At 35.0% G+C, this 22,907-nt stretch overlaps 1 protein-coding gene across 2 annotated transcripts in view; it reads left to right on the top strand.

Annotated features, from left to right (window-relative positions):
* Nucleotides 1–22,907, top strand: part of CTNNA2 (catenin alpha 2) — a 464,407-nt gene that overhangs the window by 110,851 nt on the left and 330,649 nt on the right. The gene's annotated exons all lie outside the window — the stretch shown is intronic.

The following is a 22,907-nucleotide window of genomic DNA, read 5'->3' as shown; positions in this document are numbered from 1 at the left end:
AATGTGAAATGAGATATATCAGTGGTTAATGGGATTTGATATTTGACCCGGGAAATTATCTCACGACTTCCAAAATACAGTAGAAATGCAAGGACGTGGTGTTTTGTGAAACAGTAACTTGTCACTTTTTCCACAATTGTGTTTCAACCAGATATTGGGAGCTCATGTGGTTTATTTTTATATTTTTACTTGTAAAGGGAAAGACAGAAAGAGCATCTCAACCACAGTCAGTTCCCTGAAACTTCCTTAGTGAAACAGTAGCAGTGAAAGAGGATTGTTTAATTTCTTTTAAGATGACTGAGCTGAAGGGATAAGTAATTTTCCTTTTGGTTTGGGTTCTTTTTGGAATTTCATGTATTGATCTAGTTTGCATAACATTTAATAGCATTTGTAAACTTTGTCAGAACCCTTCCTTTTAACAGATATTGCAACTTTTTAAAATATTTCAGCACGCATTTGGCTTCAGCAGAGTGAAATGAAACATTTTATGAAATGAATTTGTCCATAATAAAGCTTTAAGCTTATCTGCTTTATAAATTAAGCTATGATTAAGTTTAGGGTAACATACTGACCACAAATTTTCACAATACATGTTATGTAGGTTTTTTTTTATGTTTTTCAGATGAAATGACTGCTACTTTGACCAATTCTTTCATTCGTTAAGCAATTATTTAAAAAGAAAAAACAACACTAGGAGAGTGACAACTCAGGTGGATGCATTATAATTGTAATTATGAATTAACGTTGCAATGAAATGTATACATTTCAATGCAGAATCAGAGATCCCCAAAATATAATTCTGTAGCTTTAAGTGGACAATGACTGAGCTCTTTCTGACATGGTCTAAAATACCTTGGGGTCTGATGTGTAGTAATGTAGTTACTATAAGACTGTCAAATGCAATGTCAGATAGTATTTGAATCCTGGGATGAGATAAATTAAATTTAATTGGGTTTTAAGGGTAAGCTGAATGAGAAGATAAGGTAGAATTAACCAGAGACACATTAACGTAATGAAACCTTTGATTCTCTTAAAGCTATTGTATTAAACACTGTACAATTGCTTGTTGAAAAGAGACGTCATGGTAGAGTAGAAAGAGATTGACACTGATCGGTAAGATGAATGGTGGTTTCTAACGTAATCACATAAACACATAATAACTTAACTGCATAATCTGGAGCACTGTAAACCCAAGAAACTGGAGAAAATTGCATTAGTTATATTTTATTATAGCATTTAAAAGGGAACGAAAACAAAGAAACAAAGGTTCAAAAGTGAGCTACTCCAAGCTGATGGGATCATTCACACAGGGAATTTGATGAGGCTATTGAAATGTGGGATTTTTTTTTCTTATAGAGTAGAAGAGAAGCTGCTGTGATGTGAAATGACCAGAACACTTGCTTGTGTATTTCTTTCCTCTATGCTCAGTGGATTTCTCATTCTTACTGGATGCATGACCTTTTTCTAGTAACTTCCTTTTGTCTTCCATATAGGCACATTCGGATGATTTAAATTTATAAAAGTTACAAAATGTATGCACTTGAACTCACATGTTATTATATTATTTTATCTTTAAACACATTTTTTATCATTTGAGGTAAGCAATATGTTTAACCACCAAAGGCCTTGCAATACAAACTTTTATATGTATAATCTATTATATAAGTAAAAACAGGTGTCTGTCATGAGTAAGACTTCATAATAGCAATGAGTATTCAAAAAGTGTAAAAAAAAAAGTATATATATGTATTATTTCTGACATAAGTTAAAAAAAAAAAAAAGGAAAAAAAAAAAAAGGGCAAGAAAGTGGGTGGAGGATTTTTTTGTTGTTGATGTCACTCATAAATCCATTAGTTCATTACAAAATTATGTCTTATTCTTCTGAGTAAGTAAGCACAAACCCTTATGCCCCATTCAGTACTTTTGATTTCTGCATATAGGATGAGGACCATAGAGCCAAATCCCATGGATGTCGGTGAAGGGTCATTCATGCATAAGGGGTTCAGTCGGAAATATAAAATGCCTGACTGTCATTATATAGATATCCCCAGGAAAGGCAGTAAGGCTAACTCTCAAGATTTAAAACTTAATTATATACATTGTTAGATTTGGGTCTTGGGTTTTATTGGAGCTGGTTTGTCCTGATGTGTTCTGCACACATATAGCCATCATATGATTAATCCAAATGTTCATTTGTAAGCATTTTGTCAGTGTGAATTTAAATTAAAGTTATGAAATCAGATGTTTAAAAAACCAAAACATAAAGAAGTTAATGTTTTGCACTTTCATATCATGGTTTAACTAGTGAAATACATTTTGAAGCAGAAATACAGAGATACAAAGATGCTTTTTTTGGGGGAGTTGTATTTGTTTTGTTTTGTTTTGTTTTTTTTTTGTCACAAGTTCTTGGGGAACTCTGTTTAAAGAAATCTTCCCATACCTTTGATGATTCTTCCCTCCAGCATTTTTTTTCCCTCATTTCAATGTAAATAAATAAATAAGTGAATGAATAAATAAAAGGTATGCCTGATTGCAAGTGTCTAAGACTAGAGTTACAAAGAAGATCTACATCCAACCATTTGTATGTACCAAACAATAAAACTTGAAGGCTCATTAGCTTGAAATGACCCAACTGTGTTTTATGTGTAGGGGTCATTTCTCTACTAATGAGCCACTAAGCCAGATGGCTAACCCCACAGTAGTCTAACTGCATTAGTGTGTTAGTGTGATTTAGATTTTTAGAAAAATTGCTTTTCTTTTCTTTCTTCTTTTTCTTTTTTTTTCATTTTTTTAAAATTTTTTTATTTGTTAGAAACAGCAGCTAGAGGGACAGCTTTTTCTAGAACTGTGTAAAACAAAATATTTTGCCTTAAAAGAGAAATGGTTAAAGTGACTCTGTACTTAGAGGTTCATATAAACTCCTAATATATTTTCTGGTTTTTAGCAATCACAGTCTGTTAGATACTGTCCTCCCCGGAAACTGTTTTGGGTAGAAAATTAGTTTGATTATCTTTATCTATATTGGATTTTTTTTCTATAGATGATTAATCAAACACGTTCTTATTGCCTCATATCTGAGTGCATATTAAAATACTTACATGTAAAATGCAAAAGAAGACTGATTCTGCACAGGTGACTGCAAAAATAATATTTGCTTTTCACTAGGCATTTTCTTATAGAATCTTTGCTTGTCTTTATGAACTTAAGAAGTTTCAGGTGATTAGGATGCAAAATGGTTGTTCATTTGAGCCCAGATTCTTATCACTCAAGAAATCTTTTTCAAGCATATACGTGAGGAGCCAGGTCACTGTGGATTCCCGCAAGTCAATTGAAAGAGATTGATACCCTCAACGCACACTGTATTTTAAATGACTTGCATTATTTTCTGGGAATACTTTTATCTCACCATTGGCTAAATCATACAGAAGGCAAGTTTGGAAATGAGGTAAAAATCTATGTAGAGAACAGTCCTAAAGAGACGAGTACTTAAAGGAGGGCAGTTTATGAAAGACAACATCAGCAAGATGGTTTTTAAAGTGTGTTTCAAACATATTGTACAAATGAGCACCCATGGTTCTTTCAGCAATCCCCCATTTGAATGAGATTTTGATGTAGCAAATTGTCTGTTACTGTGAATAACTTCATAGGAAAATTTGGTCATATCTTATGGGAGTTTGTTGCAATGATGTTGGATAATAGTATAGAGGTTCTTAGCACTGAAAATTGGTTTTATCTTCAAAGAAGGTGGGAATTGTTTGGGGGGAATAAGAACATGAAATGGTTCAGAATAAAGCTTTATCTGGCCTAGTATCTTATCTCTGATAATAGTCATGGGGGATGACTAAAGAAGCTATAAGAACCTGACAAACATACTGTGATTGTGATTCTTTGCAAAATTTATTATCTTCGCCTCCAGCAATTTATGATTCAGGGACTTCCTGAACCAAAGGTGATATTTACTGTTTTAGAAATGAGTAATCTGGGATGCTTACTTAAACAGCCTGTATAGCATTAAGATTTTAAGGGATTTACACAGGTTTCTAGAATAGCTATTGTGCTCAAATTTGACCCCTTTGTTTTTGTTGTTCCTCTTTTTTTTTTTTTTTTTTTTTTTTTTTTTCCCTGTCTTGACTTTTGAAATATGTTTAGTTCAGGATGAATGAGAGGGGAGAAATGGAGTCAGTAAGTAAAGATGTGAAAAATATTACACTTTGGTAAAACATTTTTGAACCAGATTTTGTAAGCATGATCAACTTTAACCTACAGTGCTTTACATTTTGAATACTGAAACAAAATTGAACATGCCGAATCATGTCTTTTAATGTATCGAGCCTAATACATTAGGATTTGCTCACTTTATTTCCACCCGCTACTGTTTTCTTGCTATACCTGCCTCCCACTAACACCAGTTACTTCCAAAGCAATGTGATTTCCTACTGTGAGAAATCTGCCTAAAATTAGCTCTGAAGATAAGGAGTGGGAGATGATGTGGAACCCTCTAATCTTACTATGTGCTTCTTGAACAAGCCATATTATAAGAAAACCTGCTGCAAAAAAATAGAATACCTTCAGGGTAGCTAGCTGCATTGTGTGATCAAAATGAAGATGTAACCAATGCACTTTTTGTCAGAAAATATTCTAAATGTTTTAGTAAAACTTTAATTCAATAAAAGAGTTTTCCTCTGAGCAGCCCAAGTCAGAATCAGGGCCAAAAATGCACCAAGATAACTTTCTTCAGGGAGAAGGAATAAAAAAAGTGTCAAAACATGAGAAAAATAAATGAATTTTAGATGTGAAAGTGCAAGAAAATCTTAACACTTGTGATTTGCCAATACTCATAAATCTCCTGTCTACAGGAACTAGGACATGGGTCATTTTCTGTTGGAGATACTAATCACAGTGAAAAAGAAGAGGTGTTTTTCTGTTTTATCTTTATTTGAGCTCATACTTCTGAGTTTACATTTCGCAATGTATTGGGGGGTGTCTGTGCATATATCTCACATTTTTAGCTTCCGTCTCTCTTAACCAAAGACAAACGAAGTTTCTCACTGAATATTAAGTGTTAGGAAGAAAGTTATATTCAAGTCCATCGTTGCTTTTAAGATTTATTGGTAAAGATGAGACTTCTACTTTCTAATTGAGAATGTGAATCTAGTCTTCAAGTCATACCTTAATTTGTAAGTCTTTTACTTAGTGTTGCCAGACTAATAGAATGATAATATTAGAACTGGTTTTTGTCAAACCATATAATTAAATGACTATGAAGACTAAAGAGCATTCAATTCATTGAAGAGGGGTTACACTTTTACTGCCATGTAAGCAAAATTGTAATAACAAAATGATAGAGTGTCATATGCTGTGTACATTTCTGTTAATAACAAATTTAAAATGATAAATGCTTTTCCTTCTGTAAAATTCTTACTGAATCTCTTGAGAATTCAGTAGCACTGTAAATGTAATCTGCGGTTCTTTACAATTATAGTTTAAATAGACCAAGTCTAAAGGGAGTCTGCCTATTTGATTTCCAAATTTGCATCACTTAAAATCCAATCAGACCAACTGTTCAGATTTTTATTAGATATGAAATACACAAATGGGTTCAAGGCCACACTACGTCTAGCAAATACATACCTTGTTTTACAGCATGGTTTATCTAACTTGTTACTTACCGTGTGGTTTGACCTTCAGCTCACAAAGACTGCTTAGTGACTTCTTGAATTGTTACTATATTAAATCCTTCGATTTTCAGTAACTGGTGTTTTATAGACCAGCAGATTGCATTTGATTTTGTGAATTTGCTGTAACATATTGAGTTTAACGGATTTATGCAGGAATGTAAAACAAAAATAATACAGCAGGCGCTCAGAATTTTAGAACATGAGGGCATTAGGCTTGCAGATGGCCGATACGGATAATGACATTGAATAATTTAGTGTGGAAGGTAATCTAGTTTTGACAGAATACATTAACATTTAGCCAATGCATACAGGTGTTTGGGTAGTGATCTGCATGCTCTGATCTAAGGCAGACTAGAGTGACTGTGTGAAGTGCAGCATTATAATCTCACTGACTAAGCTTAAAGAAGGAGAATCTGTTCAGAAGGTGCTAAAATAGATTTAGAAGACCCTCAGTACTGCAGTCGTTAAAATAATTTCTCACTGTGTGGTGTCATTTTTAAATTTTGATCATGGGAGAAAAGGAGGAATGTTTATTTAATGCTTTGATTATAATTGTATATTCATTACAGGGTGGATCTAATAAAACAAGGAGGAAGAAAACACAGCAATTGAAATAAAAGTTTTCTCTCTTGTTCATGTCTATTATGTCAAAACATGGCCTCTACCTTTCCCATCCCAATTCATGGTGAGGCACTTCAATTTTTTGCCATGGCAACATCTTAAAAATGTAGTAGGCACAATGTTAATCTTGGTAGTTGAGAATTAGAGAGAAACAATCAGACTAATAACCTGCGACTAGTGTTGAGATCTGCAGGCAGGAGCGCCTTGGGTTACATTTGCGTGGCTGTGTATGCATTCTGGTAACGAGTTGTGTCATATCTTTGCAGTTGTCTCTCCCTGACTTACTCATGCAAACACACACAGAGTCACAGATCATGTTAGTTTGTTTTATTTCAGCCTGAAATCAGTTTACCATCACTATTATTTCTGTTAACTGGTATGTCTGGAAGAGAGTTCTCAGCAGTTCTTCAGAGAAATACATTCCTCTAAGATCTATATTAACAAAGGTAACAAATAAATATATTTCAATGAGTATTCATGATGAAATTGGATAATTACTTGAATTATATACATCATCTTTATCAGATTTAAGCCTGATATTTTTTTCAGGAAAATCCTGAATAATTTTTGCCTTGGCAGGAAAGAATCTGCCAATTTGAATATTTGGGAAGTTAAGGAGCAGAACAGTTCCACTGTCCATGTGTGGTAACCTTTTCAGTGCCCAGCTGCAGTGCCTGAGCCATACATCATCTCTTTCTTCCAAGCCATGAATCTGTCCTTGACAGTACTGCGTGATCCGTGGCAGAGCTCAGCTAATCCAAATTTCCAGCTTTCAGCACAAACAAGTCATGGGGAGCTTGCTGAAGAAGACATTAAGGTTTGATTTCAGATGGAGCCTTGTGTAGGCTGAATCATTTTCCTGACCACTCAAGGACTGCTTGAGTCCCTGGCTGATTGTCATTATTGAATCCAAATAAGAATCTGATGAAAGAAAGTGAGGGAACTTTCAGCAACACATAGTATAGGGGTTAAATTGAGTTAAACTTGCTGTTTTCTGCATCTTTTGTCTTGTCTATTGAAAAAGGCAGTAGCTATCAGATTTTCTGAAAGAAGCTAACAGTAGTTAGAGCCAGATGCAGAGAATTTCTGTTGAACAGATGAATTTTTCCAATATCATAGGAAATTGAAAACTAGATGATATAAGGGGAAAAAGCCTTAATACAGTTAGCACTCACTATTTTTATAAAATAAAGCATAAGTATTATTAATGCCAAGAACAGCCTAACCATCATATTGATTTTATAATGTTGTTCCTGACTCCTGTATTGCAGTGCAGTGACATTTCATTACACCCATTGGAACTATAATAACTGAAGTGCAACACCAGCTGATGGAAATGAAATTAAATCTATCTTCAGTAATAAAGAAGTGACGTCCACAAAGAATAGAATACAAACCAGTTTTCTAATTTTATAATGTTCAATTACAACAAGCTTTAAATAAATGTAGATATTTGTTGTAACAATACTTCTCATATATCATCTAATAATCAGATAATCTAATTTATCTTTCATTCTCAACAAAAAGTTCCTAAAATAAATGCATCTCCTACTACACTATCATGAAATATGTATTTTACAGAATATTTATAAGAGTTTCTTAAATATCTTCACATTTGTGGTGACAGGCACACAAAAAATCCCCAATCCTTTGTAGGGAAAATATAAATCTGTTCCCACTTTGATGCTTACACAAATACAGTACATCTGGAATTTTCAAGACCTTAAAGTACTAAGCCTTTAAGCAACATCAAGAATTCAAGAATTACTTTAGATAAAAAATTCCTCCTGTTTATTTCAGACATTGAGTGATAGTAAGTTCGTTTAAAATTAATACATTAAAAAAAAAAAAACCAAACAAAAAAAACCAAAACCCAAACCCTGACCTAAAAAGAAATATACAGTGTATATATTTGCAGTCATAAGGTTGAAATGTTACTGCCTGCACAAGTATCAAGGTATTGGAAACAATTTGGCTCTTAAAGCATTCATAATTCAAATGTTGTCCTTACATATATTATTTTGACTTTTCCAGGTTCTATTTTAGTATTTGGAAGTGTCCTTAATACCCCATTACTATATGAACAGATAGTAGGATCGTGTTTCCAGATCCCCATGCACATTTTGGCTTGCAAAAGAAGCCCAGTAATGAGAATGGGAGAAGGAAAATTTGAAAAGGGGTTTAAAGCTACAAAGGTGGTAAAATATAAAGAAAATATCAAATACACTTTAATTGGAAACAAAAGTTAATTAACATTAGTGAGGGTTGGGAATTTGACCCAATAATTTTTTTGTAAGTAACATGAAGGACTTGGGTCATTTGTGGAACTGATTAGTGATGAGGCCTTTTAAGAGGAATGTCATTTTTTTCATAGTCTTGAGGACATTATTTTTTTAGGTAATGAAGTTAAAAACAATCACACAGAAAACCTCCAAACCACCCCTCAAACAAGAAAGAAAAAAAAAAATTAAAAATCCACCTGCATTTAGTTTTACAGCCCTCCTAAACCAAAGAGCTTTACTCTTGCCAGGGAGTGCTAGTTCCCAACTGTAACTGTCATGACTATTGAAAATACAGGTAATAGGGTGTTGTGAAAGATGCATGATAAGTTTTTTTAAAGCTCAAACTTAAGGCAGCAGCTTTGACATTAACATGTACCCTGATATATATATATATATATGTATGTGTATGAGTGTGTGTTTTATCTGATTCAGAGCCTGGACAGACAAGGAGTGAGCAGAGACAGTGGTACTAGATGAAGCCCCTGAAAACATTAGGCTTAAATACCTGGGTTTTAGTACTTGCACAGGCTTTTATGACAGGCTCTATGGAAAAATGCTGAAATAACCTCCCGTGTTAATGTGTTATAGAACGCCCCAGCATTGCCAATCCAACGTAAATTTCCCAGTAAGGGCAACAAGATCCTTGACCTAAAGGTATTTCTTGGCTTGTTTAATTATTTTCTTAAAGAAAGTAAAAATTGCTGTCTCTGCTTGGATTCTTCATCACTCTTCTTTAAATGTGGTATTTACCCTTGATTAACAGTTTCACCTTTCAGGTCACCAACATGGGGAGGAGAACCCCTTGGCTTCCTTATTGACCTTTTATCTCAATACCAAATGAAAAAAAATTATTATTTGATTCTGGACATCCAAATCATCACTTGAGATGCAAATTTTGCTCTCATTGTTTTGCTGGATACCAAAGGCCTGTGCAGCAGTATTTATAATGGTTCAACTGATTCATGGCATTCTGCCAACAGTTGCTATAATTGGATTTTGTGCATCCAAAGGGAGAAACTTGAATCCTTTGTGCAGATATCATAGCCTAATGCAAAAACAGTACTACTAGACTACTAAAGGATTGGACTTCACAACAAATATATGGATGGTTATAGTGCCCAATTCTTCAGTTCATGTTCACAGCACTTTTTTTGCATAGCTTTCTGAGAACTGCAAACCTTTATTGAAAGAGAGACAAGACAGTAGATTTTTCGTTATACGTTATTTCAAAAGAAATGATATACTGTAGGCATGTTGCACCATATATAGTACATGATGCAAAAAGCCATGTTTTAGCTAATTTAGTAAGTTTTGGCAAAACAAAGTATGGAAATTTGTCTTTTTTAGTTAATTCAGTTCTCTCTTGTGGAAGAGGGACCCAAACTCAGAGTTGCTAAATGACCTTTTGAAAGAGTTATTAAGAATTCAGAACAATTCTTACCATTTTCATCTCGATCTTGATGTCTGTATTACTCTTAGTAGAGTCATTTTCATTTCCCTGTCTCCTTTCCAAATTTCCTGACATATAACTGACAAGATCTACCTGGAACATAATGCGTGAAGACCCCAGCTGAAAGGGAGCAGAAGGAGCCTGACACTGGGATATGAAATGCAACCTTCGCCTGTCACTTTATGATATTAAAGTGTGTCTGGCACCTGTGATCACATTTTTCTGAGGGGGATGGTAAAAAGCGTAGTTGAGATAATTTATAAACTCATCTGTTTTTGCTTTATAACTGTCTTTTTTTTTTTTTTTTTTTATTTTCCTTATATCTGAAATTTTATGTGTTTAGGGGACCTATAAATATTTTCAATTTTCCTCTAGGTTCTAGAACTAATATTTCTTGCTATCCTGGTATATTTTTTTTTTTTAATAAGTAAAGGGGCAAAAGTGGGTCATGGCTACTGGGAAAACATGATTTCTTCCTGTCATTTTTAAAACTTAGAAACATTTTCAATGAATTCTTTTGAAATACTCTTCTGTGGATAGAGAGCATTGGGAAGTGAGGGGGTGGAAGTCGGTATCTGGTTTTCATCATGATTGTTATTGTACCAGGGTGGCTAAAGGTTGCAAGGTTGTTTGCCCATAAACATTGCATGCTTTTTTGGCTTGATAAAAGGAACTTTTGTAGCTAAAACTGTATGGGACTTAACTAATGAAACTGAAGAAGGGCAAGCAGTACAGTCACCAAGAAAGTCTACATGTTTGAGAAGGGTTGGTCATCCAATTGGTGATTTCCTTACTGAGTTGCTAACTAATACCTGCCACATCTCGCAGGTAACTCTATGGAAATAATGCAAACTTCCCTGAAGTGAAGGGATTTGACATTTAACAAGATTATCAGTTTTCTTCCAAGAGTGCAGTCAGGCATTGGAACGAGTTGCCTAGAAAGGTTGTTCAATCTCCATCCATGGAGCTTCTCAAGACCAGACTGGATAAAGCTCTAAGCAACCTGGTCTGGCCTCGTACCTAACCCTACCTGGAGCAGGAGGTTGGACTAGGTGACCTCTGAAGTCCCTTCCAGACGAAGCATTTTATGATGCTACAGTAGTTAAGAGAGTTTGGGCACGGCGACAGCTCATTTGACATTCAGAGTTCTTGTACGTTTCCAGCTGACAGCAGTTTGTATTTCTGGCATTTTACAGAGTGTGATAGCACTGATATTCCCGTCAGCTGATGAAGCAGCTCAAAAGTAGGATATTAATTAAACATAGATACTGCTTTCTTACAGAAGAATGGTATGAAGGTACACTCCCAGTTGATTCCCCATACGTCTCTGCCAATTTTTAGGCTAAGATCAGATGTTGGGTACTTTTGTCATATTTGCTTCTCTTTTGCTGATTAATACAATGGAGAATGGTCATAGTGGTAGTGTCTTGTTTTCTTCTCAAATTAGAAAAAATAAAAAAACCTGTTTACTACACTAGCTGTTACCAGTGTCTTACAACTTTGTGAAGTAAATTCAGTATAGAAGAAATATGCATTGGTTGTGTCAGCCCTGAATTATTTCAGAATGATATGAATAGAAAAAAAAATCAACAAAACCCCATCCTCTTTTGATCTTTTTACTTGAAAATCATTAATCACTTTACCAAACTGAATGACTCTCTGTATATTTTCTTTTTCTCATTTTATGACTGTGTACATTTTATTGGAGAGACTTAAAATGCTTAGGATAATGAGGGATTTACAAGCAGAAATAAATATGCTAGTTCTTCTCTTTGTATTCTCTACTCCTCAAAAACGTATTTGAATCTTTTTGTAAGACACCACTAATTAAAATCTACTGTTGAGAATTCGAGAATGGATGCTTATGACATGTTATTCAAAGTGTAAGATGAATGATTTTGAAAAAATAATCTATAGTTCTTATGTTTAACATAAGTAGAATTTACATCTGGACCTAATGGCCTTATAGTCACACATACTTGCATTCGCTATCTACCTGAGAATTTCTTTTTCATTTCTAAATCATTTAGAGAAAAAAGAAGAACAAACGTTGTGGAAATATGCAATAAGAAATTATTTTTTAAAATGCTTATTAGAGTTTTAGAGGGGATTTTTATTGATTTACCCGAGAGTTACTTTTATTCTGCCATTACTTTTCAGTATAATTTTGGTTTTGCATGTTATGAGATAAAATAATATGCATAAATGAGGCCCAAGCACACTTGTAAACTTTCACTATGTCAATTTGTAGTTACTTTTAAAAGTTATTAATAGATTTATGTTTCTCTCAAGGATGTTGAACACTGCCCCCCTTCCAGACATATGATTGCAGTTTGCAAATAAATTAGCTAAATGTGAAACTTGAAGGCTACAAGACAAGAAAGTAACATGTTATTAACTTATGTTACCTATGTCATTACAACATAAGGAAACCTGACAGATAAGTTCTTTGCTAGTTATCATTTCTAATAGAGAGATTGATTTATTCATATTCTAGGGAAAATGTTGTTCTGCCTACCCTATATTTTATCAAGTTAAAGACTAATGAGGGCTATCTTTGTTTTAGAGAATAAACAGATTCCTTGTGAATGCTTCAGATTTCTCAGTGTGTCTGTATTTGTATAGCAAATCTGTTGAAACAGTGATTTACATTAGTTTGTGTTCAGTCATGTTAATTTATAAGTCAAGAACTCACCTTTAAAATAAGTTTCCATTGTTTGTTTTTCACTAATGTTCTTTGAATTCTATGACAGTACCTTGTGAGTTGTATTTTCAGTTAACCTAATTAAAATAGATTGACTGTCACAGGAACTATGTTCAAGCTATGAAAATGTGATTTATGAGAATATAAGATTTTCTTTACCTATTTTTTTTTTGTGATGTAAGCTTTTAAAAAAGATTGACAATATTAAAAAAGACATAACTAAATCCCCAAACGTTAACATAATGTAAAGAAAAATAAATGAAAGGAGTGTTCTCCTCCCATTCAAAAAATAATTCCCATTTAAAATCAGTGGGCTTTTAAAGAGCTCTATCCCATAATATTCTATTTGCCCTTCCCAATATATTTTCTAAAGGAGTCACATATTTGAAATAAAAGTGGACTTAGGTGATATTGATAAAAGAGTGTAATTTTGGTTAAGAAACCAATTTACATTTGATAATTTCAAAGAATTTACTGAAACTAATTTAATGATAGTTTACTGTGGAATCAGCCTGTTAAATTGACACCAATTGTTATGGTTTAGGCCTGATTGGCAGCCAACCACAATGCAGCAGCTCTCTCTCCCTTCCCCTCCGGCAATGAGAAGGGACAGAGAGCCAGGCTTGGGGTCCAAGATAGGACTGGGATGGGGAAAAATCCCCCTTTTATGATCACGAGCAAAAAGCAGACTTGTTAGGGGAAGAAAAAAAACTTACATTTATTACAGACACTAAAAACACATACCAGAGTAGGACAGTGAGAAGCATTGCCACATCTTGAGAACACCTTCCCCCCCACCCCTCCCTTCTTCCCGGGCTCAGCTCTGCTCCCGATATCTCTACCTCCTCCCCCAGTGGCGCAGGGGCAGGGAATGGGGGGTGCAGTCAGCGCTGCCACTTCCTTCAGCTTCGGTGAGGGGAGTGTCCGGAACTTGTTCCTCCTGCTCCATCGTGGTCCCCCTCTCACAGGAGACAGTCCTCCACAAACTTTCTCTGACTTGAATTCCTCCCACGGGCCGCAGCGTTCCCCACACTGCTCCGTCATGGGTCACTAACTTCCTCTGACTGGAGTCCCTCCCACGGCTGCAGCCCTTCCCGAGCTGCTCCGGCGTGGGACTCCCCCGCATGCTGCAATCCTCCCAGCACTGAATTACAGCAGTGGGGCTGCCTTTTCCCATGAGACCCCGGCCTTCTTTGGTCACAGAACCTTGTTCATCTGAGCAGGAGCAACAGGCCATAAATCAGTGTCTGCTCCACCGTAGATCTTCATGGGTGGCAGGGGGGGCTGCCCTGCCATCTCCCCACAGGATACAGGGGGGTCTCTGCTCCGGCACACCTTCCCCCTCCTTTCTTCCTCCGTTCCTCCACTGACCTTGGTGTTCACGCAGCTGCAGCAACTCCTCCTCACAAGTCCGACTGCCCGTCACCACATCCCTTCTTAAATACGTTATCGCAGAGGCGCAGCTGATTGGCTCAATTTCCCAAACAGAAGTGGAGCTGGCTTGGAGCTGGGGGAGCTTCGAGAAGCTTCTCACAGGGGGCCGCCCCGATAGCCCCCTCCCCTGCCATCAAAAACACTCCACCACTCACTCAACCCAGGACACCAATTTTAACTTCATAGAAAAGCCACGGTAACATAACTTTAAATCATGGTGTTAGTGTTTACATGCTAAACTTCTTTACTAACAGTATGTATTTAATTATTAAAGGAGATGCTATAAGTAATTAATCATTTGAATATTAATACTGTAGATGCTCATTTAGGAACAGAAAAATCCTGAAACATCCTTTAGATGTTGATCATGTGTTGGAGATTGAGAGGTCTGCATGTTCCATGCAAGGATGAAAAGAATTAACACATTTTGAAATATATTCAAAGATGTATAATAGAAATAATATAGTTGTGCCTGCTTTTGTCCTGTGTAACAAGTCACACTGATAAGATTTGACTGGAGCCATGATGTTGAATAGAATATTTGATTTTCAAATAATGGTTAGGAATAAGAACTTTCTAATTCTGTGTTCAGAAATTCTGTTTTCATTCCAAAAAGCATTTTTTTGCCAGTCCAGGCTCTAAGCAGAGGCTCCTATGCTTCACTTTCATTTTTCTTTTTTGTGAGGGTGATGATGTGGCTGATGATTAGAAATGTCATTTCAATGCTCCCCTCTGCTTCTTCACCACCTGAAGATGTGGCCAGGAGGGGGAAAAGTTAGTTACATCCTCTGCTTGGAGAGGATCTGAATCCCAGCTTCCCTACTTATAGTTCAGTGTTGCTAACCAGGGACCCGGCTGTTTTGGGGGTTAAAAAGTACCTTTTGCTTTTATATTGAAACTAGTTTAATTCAACAGAATGTTTGTGTGTGTCTTTGGGACAGGAGATTGTTTCCAGCGCAATTTACTTGGCTTGTTTACAACTTTTGTTCTTATATTTTCTTTTTCTGTATATGTTGTGTTCTTAATTTCTGTTTAAGAAAAAAAAAAAAAAAAAAAAGAAAAATTAGTGGCTTTACAGACTTTTAAATGCTCAGAATAATAAAATTAATAATATGCTCTAGTTTCTGGAAGAATCTTTTGAATCCCTATTCAGTGTGGTAAGAAAAATCACAAATTCTCTGTTCACTTTTTTCCCTGGACTTTTTGGAAAACCAAGTTTTCTTGTATAGATCTCAACATGCTTACAATACTTCTCACTCTAAGACAGTAATTGTTACCCAATATTCTAAGGCAGACACTTCAGGTGAGTGTTTAAGGCATAATGGTTATGTTATTCGGTGGGTAAACTGGAATGTGGGGAAGGCAGAGGAATTGTTCCTTTGCTCTCTGCCTTCACCAAGGTGAAGGTGAGTGACATTTGGCAGTATGTGACTGATCTGTTGCTCACAGTCTTGTCTTATACTATAGGAGTGTGGAAAACTCTGCCTGTCCATTATAAATGGAGTGGGACATTAAGGTTCTGCATGTCTCTAATGAGCCACTAACTCATTTTTTTAATGTGTAACTAATTTCCCTTTTAAAAATTATAGATCAGTGCAGGGATTAAAATAAATATGAGCATTGAAGATTTTTTTTTCTGTCAGGGCTATAGCATGGAAATGTAATCACCCTGGAAGAGATCTGGGTTCTCAGAAAGGAGGTCACCTTGGCAACAAAATCTTCTATTATTGTCTGAAAGAAGCTAATCAGTGATTTGGCAGAGCAAGAGAATGATAAAAGGGATCTCTGAGCCATTTCCTCTCCTTTTGGTCCTCTTCTGCTGTAAGAGATTATGGTAAGGTGCTTGTATCAGAAGCTGGAGGAGGCTCCTGCCTTTCCTCAGTGCATACAAACTCTCAGAGCACCAGAGGGAATTAGAGAACCCCCAGGAGGGAGAGGATGTATTCAGCTTTTTCTACTGATCTGTAACAGCTTGGGTTTTATTCAACGACTAAAAGCAATGGTGTGTTCAGAATGATGTAGAACCTACCCATATATTCCCACATGCTTGCTCGTTCTGTTGTGTTCGCCCAGGAGATTTTGTCTGAAACCCACAAGGTCCCCGTCTGTGGTGGGATTCTGAGAAAGGAATGAGGGCAGGTGGTGGCTGCAGGGGGACTGGGGAAGCAGGACTGATTCCTGGGGATAAGTAGCTGGGCTCTCAAGTTGCAGGATGGAGTCATGTAGAGTATCTTAATATTAAAAAATTTCGAGTTTACTTTTAGGTTTATTTATTTATTTATTTCTTAAAAAGTTTACTTATAACTTTACTGCCAGAAACCTATGCTTCTTTTCCCTAAAGGCTTAAAGCATTTTGATTGAGTCTTCTAGTAATAATGTACCTTTTGGACCTGACTCCTGTGATGTATCTCCCAAATCATTTACAGAAGCAACTTCTAGAGATGAAAATGTAATTGAATCTTCTCCCAGCTTAGGTGGGCAGGGAAACTTTCTGTTCTTGCTTTATTTATTTGTGTTGGCCTTTCTATGATGGCCTTTTTCTAGCATCACTTTTTCATCACTAATAATTAGCTCTCTGCCACTTCAGTTGCCTATGCCTTTTTTTTTTTTTTTTTTTTTTTTTTTTTTTGATTTTTTATTGTGTGCTTTGTTTGCTTGTTTGGGAGGATAAGAGAGGGAGGATTTGAAATGTTTAACCCAATTGAAGTCTTCTTTAGATGGCATATTTGGATTAAAAGTAATCATGTGAGTTATACTAGGTATCACACTAGATCTAATGGTCCTCTTTGGATTTGCTTTTTATTGATCTGTGGATCAATAGCAAAACAGTGTGTATTTACTTGTCTGACTATTAGCCTGTTTCCTCACCGAGAAAACAATTTCTGGTATTGTCAATAGAGCTTACAGTTTACAATGAACTCTGTAATGCTGTGATGGAAATTATATAGGAAAAACAGGCTCGGTCTTGCCATGCACTTTGCCTTAGAAATGAAACATTTGAGTCAAATCAGGTAAAGGAGTTACCATACAAAAATTTGCCATAGAATCTCTGGAATGAAATTCAGTGCCAAAAGAGGAATTTCAGGGTACAAAACTATTGACGATGTTAGATCTATTTTTCTGGACACTCAGCCACTTTGGTGAAAGTGTCTGTGACCAGAAAAGGCAATTAGAGCCTCTAGAAATGACCTTATCTATTTCTATATAAAATAGACATCATGATGAGGTGTTAAGACACCAAAATTAGTTTTTGGAGCAACTAGCTAAGAAAGCAGCATTTACCTGGTCATTCTTAGGGACCAGAACTGGTTCAAGATATTGTTACTGAATACATTTTGGTTGCCAAAATATACTCAAAGGGATGAAAAGCACGCCCACCCACACACCCACCAGTTTAACTAAATTTTTTTAAAAGCCCCAAACAACCATAATCAGTTGTTAGTTACAAGAACAGTCATTTGGATAACATGTTTGCAAACAGCATGGAGAACTTTTAAATGTGGTGATAGAGATGAAGCTAGGTACAAATCAGAAAACTCCCAAGAAACAGTCTTAATGAACACATGCCTGCATGATTCCAGAGCAAAGAAAATTTGTCCTATAAATAAAAGGACATTCTTTAAAAAGTTGATGTCAGATGCTAATGAGGAACATGGTTAACTGAAAGGTAAATTGAATGTAAAACCAAACAAGTGATAGACCAAAGTAATATTTGAGAAACATGTGGCTGAGCTCCAGCTGATTTCAAATATACCAGAAGAAAAGAATTGGATGCAACTCAGAAGTGATAAATTCAGTGTTGCAGAGATGCATCAGGTGATTAAAGAGAAGATTACTAAATATCCATTAACAATCCCAAATTCTACATTAGCAGTTTTGACTCAGGCCAGAGTCATTGTGGATAATTCTCTGAAAACATCAGCCCAGTTGCCTCAGAAGGCAAATGGAGTACTAGGAAATACTGGCAAAGGAAGACACAGCAATGTGGTAAATGACTTGTTTTCACTGTATAAATTCATTGTACACCTGTATTTGGGATAATAAATGTAATTCTATTTATATATTAAGAATAACAGAGGAGGTTCAAGCAAGATTGATGATGATTAGAAATGTGGAGATGCTTTATGAAAAGGAAAGAGATTATTCCTCATCTTGCTTAAGGGATGGTTGAAGGGAGACACTGTAGGAAATCTGCTAAAACCAAGAATGTTATGGCAAAAGTAAATTGGGAATGGTTGTTCACTCTTTGGTACCATAAAGAAATGGAGGAATGTTTAAGAAATCAAATCTAAAGCAAGCAATAAGTAATTTATTTTGGATGTCATATTTGTAGAATTCTTTGCCTTTAGAAGTTTTGAATGCAGAAGCTTAAATGATTTCAGAGAAGGATTATATAAATCCAAGGACAGTAGAACATCTGTTGGTTTCTAATCCTGATTGTCCTTTATAATCACCTGAAGAGTTTTTAACCTTCAGATTACATGAAGGCAGACTAAGGAGGTTTTATACTGTTTCCCCAATAGGTCTTACATATCTTCCACTTTTGTATCCAATTCTTATTGATATTGATTGATACTGATGCTGTTTTAAAATGTGTACCGTATTCTTGAAGCTGGTAAGAGGGTTACAACTCCTAGCATACTGTTAGATTGAAAAAAGTTTTTTAAAAAATATAGGGAAAATGGCATTTTCATGAATCCTGTCCCAAATAAGATCTCTTGTTTCTACTATAAATATAATTTATTTTGAATTAGTATTTTTATTATATATCTCTGAAAAATACCTTGTGTGTTAGTTACCATCTTAACCTGCAAGTTTTTTAGAATTGAGATTGTAGATGAAATCTTGACCTTATGCAATTATTAATAGAAAATCTTTGGAGTTCACTAACATTGAATCTAACCGTGGAAAAGTCAAATGCACAATGCTATTTGGGTATGTTTTATACTGATAAGGACTTCCTATTGCTAGCCAAAAATAAAAGAAATATATAATCAAACATTTACATGTTCTTGTGAAAAGCAAATTAAGTAAAAGTGCCATTTATTTACACTTTTTTGGTGTCACTGTAACCAGCAGTACTTACTGAAAAATTAGGTTGACACTGTAGATTGAAAGAGCAACTAAGTGGACATGTAATTCATTGCCCATTTTGCTAGTTATTCACAATTCCTCACTAGTTTAATCTTTTTCCATCTTTGAAACATTGGATACACATTTTTTGGCTATCTTTGGAACTTTTTAGATTCCTTGTGCTCGGTTTAACTCATTAGTAGATTCTGTAGCTGATATGTCTTGTTTATGAGATAACAGGAAGATTCTGAGATTTTGTTTTGTCATTTATTAGTGTCAAAATGATTTATTTTATGCTGTTTTACACATATTTTGCAGGGGAAACAGTTTGCAAGAAATGTTATAAAGCCAAGTAAACATGGAACCATAGCAAAACATTTTAGAGCACAAGATGTAAAATGCTGGTTTCACTGTACCTATTTTTAAAAGTCTGATAGTTCATGTAAATTGTATTTAGTGACAATATGCACTGAATCCTGCAAATCAATAAATAACAGTTTCATGGCTTTAAATGCCAGTAATCAGACAAGCAGAGGTCACTGTTGTATGATATACAGAAGTTAATGGCTCTATAGTTATTAAATAACAACAAACAAACAAAAAAACCTCATCTGATAAAGCACTGCTTAAACAGCAAAAATGTTGAGATTAGAGAGGATTTGGGGAAAAAGAGAGGAAGACAGTATGACAGATGAAAAAGAAGGGAAATTCAAAATTTTTTGGAACATGGAAGAAGGCATAAAATTCTTATTACACAGTCAGAACAATAGTTCAGCACATGAAAGTCTCTATTTTTTTTAATAAGAGGCACAAAGTACAACATTGTTAATGAAGAACATCTGTGGTTTGATTTCATAGCTTTAATTATAAATATTTGTATTCTTTATCTCTTAAATACATGGAAAGTTGCACAGGGCAGTTTCCTATTAATTCATAAACTGTTGAATTCAAGATTAAGGAAGAGAAATTGTTCTTCTCCAGTCTAGCAAAAAAATTGACCTGGAAACCAAGCTCTTTCAAATCCTTAAAATTTGCAACAAGGGAAACAGAACCTGGTGATTAAGAACATGCAGGAAGAATGTTATATGATCACAGGTGCTTTATGTAGAGGAAGGGAAGATATTTAGGCATGCAGATCTAATTTATAGGAGATGTTCTTCCTTATGTGGAAGTTTAATCAAATTTTCAAATGCTTGGGGGTTTGTCTTTAATAAATCACATTTTGTTGCACTATAAGAATTTGGTCTATGTTGTTCAGAGATTTTATTGAATTCAGCTCAAATGTCCCAAATATTGTTTTACTTTTTTCTCATATTTCAATCCCTGCCTTATTCTTAAAAAAACAAAAAACAAAACAAAACAAAACAAAAAAAAAAAAAAACACAAACAAACAAACAAACAAAAAAACCACAAACCAACAACAAAAAAACCCAAAAACAAACCTCAAAACAAAAAAACAAACCAGAAAACCAGAAAACCCCACCAAAACAGAAAGAACTGACTGAACAACTGCAGCACTGTGTCTATCAGCTGGTTGATGTCATCACTCTTTACATCTGATCTACATTATATTTCACAGTGATATGAAGTGCTGTGACTACATAAAATAACTTGACATAATGAATAGGAAATTTTTAGACTGTGACAGCCACACAGCTAGTTAAAGTTAATTATGAATGTAAATCAAAAATGCTTTTTCTCAGTGGGAATCTATCGAAGTTATTTCCAAAGGGGTGGACCTATATATTTTTCTGGGAATTTGCAGGTGAGTCTCCTTAGATAAGCATGTATTCTTTTTCTATTTATTCTCTTCAGCTGAGTATGTTTTTGTGTATTTTGATACACATTTGACAGGCTTACTTTGATCAGTAGTGCAGTTAATAGTCTTTAAATTATGAGTTTATTGAAAGAATATTCACTTGTGTGGATTTGAAAGTTTGTAATATACAGGTTTTTTTCCTATTTTATCTTAATATTTCTTTCTCGTTTTCCTTCTCTTACATTGTATTTAAAATCTTTTTTTAGCTTTCTTGGGGTATTGCAAAGTAGAAGAATATGTTGTAATACTGAGACTTAAGTCCCTGACACTGTGCAACAGGACAACTTTTATCTGTTGCTTCAGTCCTCTTCTAACAAGAAGTTTTCTTAGATGAATACACAAGTCTGAAACCTGAATCCAACCCCTTAATTGTCTTATCTTCTTCTATACTCAAGCACTATTGATATTTAATTTTGCCTCCCATCCTCTTTTTCTTTCTGTGGGCACTTAGATGTGATACAAGAACTACTCTGAACAAAAGACTATTAAACACTCAAATGAATTAATGTGGACAGGCAGGAGATTGGCAAGGCACCGACATAGGCCTTTGCTATATCTGAGCCTAAAACTTCTCTCCATTTATTACATCAGTTATAAAATGTTACATTAAATGTTGGAGTCCATAACAAAGCACAAGCATGGTATGAGATGTTATCTGTTCAGAGCAGGAAATTAATTATTTTCTGCACACAGATAGCAAGTCCTCTTATTTTCACCCATCTTTTGGTTACAAAGCTGTAAATACTTATCTCTTGACCCTTTTTCTTAAACAGAAACAAAACCATTAAAACCGTTAATCCACTAAGGTGATACTTTTTGGCTATACAATTTTCTTGGAGTTGTTCTAACCATACCAGAACTCTCACTCTTGAAAACTCTTTTCTATTGAAGCCACACATAATAGTGGGTGATTGAGAGACTAAGGGTCCAAGAAAAAGCTGAAAATTGCAATTTAGCAATACAAATACTTTAGGTCTTAGAATTTTCAATCTGTCTTGCAAAAGGTGGATTATTATTCCAACTTTTAAAAAATGTTATAACAGTAGCAAAAGGACGTTTGTCCTTTGGGACAAGGAAAAATGTCTGTGAAAACATTGGTTGTTTTCAAGTTCTTTTTTTATTATAAATATATGTAAGCCCTTCTACAGGTTCAAGCCATAATGGTCCTAACTGGCCTGTTTATACCGGCCTTAACTAGCAGTGCAGTATCAGTGTTTCTGCAGCTTTTTACCTGATATAGACAATGCCATCAATAAAATAAATCATAGCTATAGTATTAAAAAGTTCTATTAATTTGGCCAAAGTTCTCTTGGGATAGTTAGGGTATGCGAAATCACAAAATGTTACACAGGTAAAGGGGATGGTGAGGATGATGACTACACTAGATGAAAAGTGTCACCTAAGCTGAATAGTAGGAGGTAGTTTGAAAGAAAATGTGCATTTGTTAAGCATTTTGTAATATGAGTATTCTGCTAGTGTCAGAAATGTACAACATTGTTTTTTAACAATATTTGTATTTGTGAATGTGATAAAAGATCCAAGGTGGGACAGTTTTTAGTTTAGTATAGGTGGGATCTTCCTAATTTTATTACAGCACATCAGTGTTGGTTTGTACTGGTATGTGTGATTTAGCACCAGTTCAGACCATTTTAACTCAAAATATAGATAATACTACTGAAAGTATGAAAATAATACACCCTCAGTAAGGATGATGTCACAAAAACCTGCATAGGGCCCATTAATCTCTATTGGAAAACAGATTTTTAGAGAAGGTTGATTAATGGACAGACTTTGCTTTCATAATATAATTTCTTACCTTCAAGGCACGCTCTTTTTTGTTTGTTTG

Source organism: Tyto alba, unplaced genomic scaffold, assembly GCF_018691265.1.
Source record: "Tyto alba isolate M040663 unplaced genomic scaffold, T.alba_DEE_v4.0 Super-Scaffold_6, whole genome shotgun sequence".
Taxonomy (NCBI): domain Eukaryota; kingdom Metazoa; phylum Chordata; class Aves; order Strigiformes; family Tytonidae; genus Tyto; species Tyto alba.
This window is presented reverse-complemented; position numbering and strand designations above follow the sequence as displayed.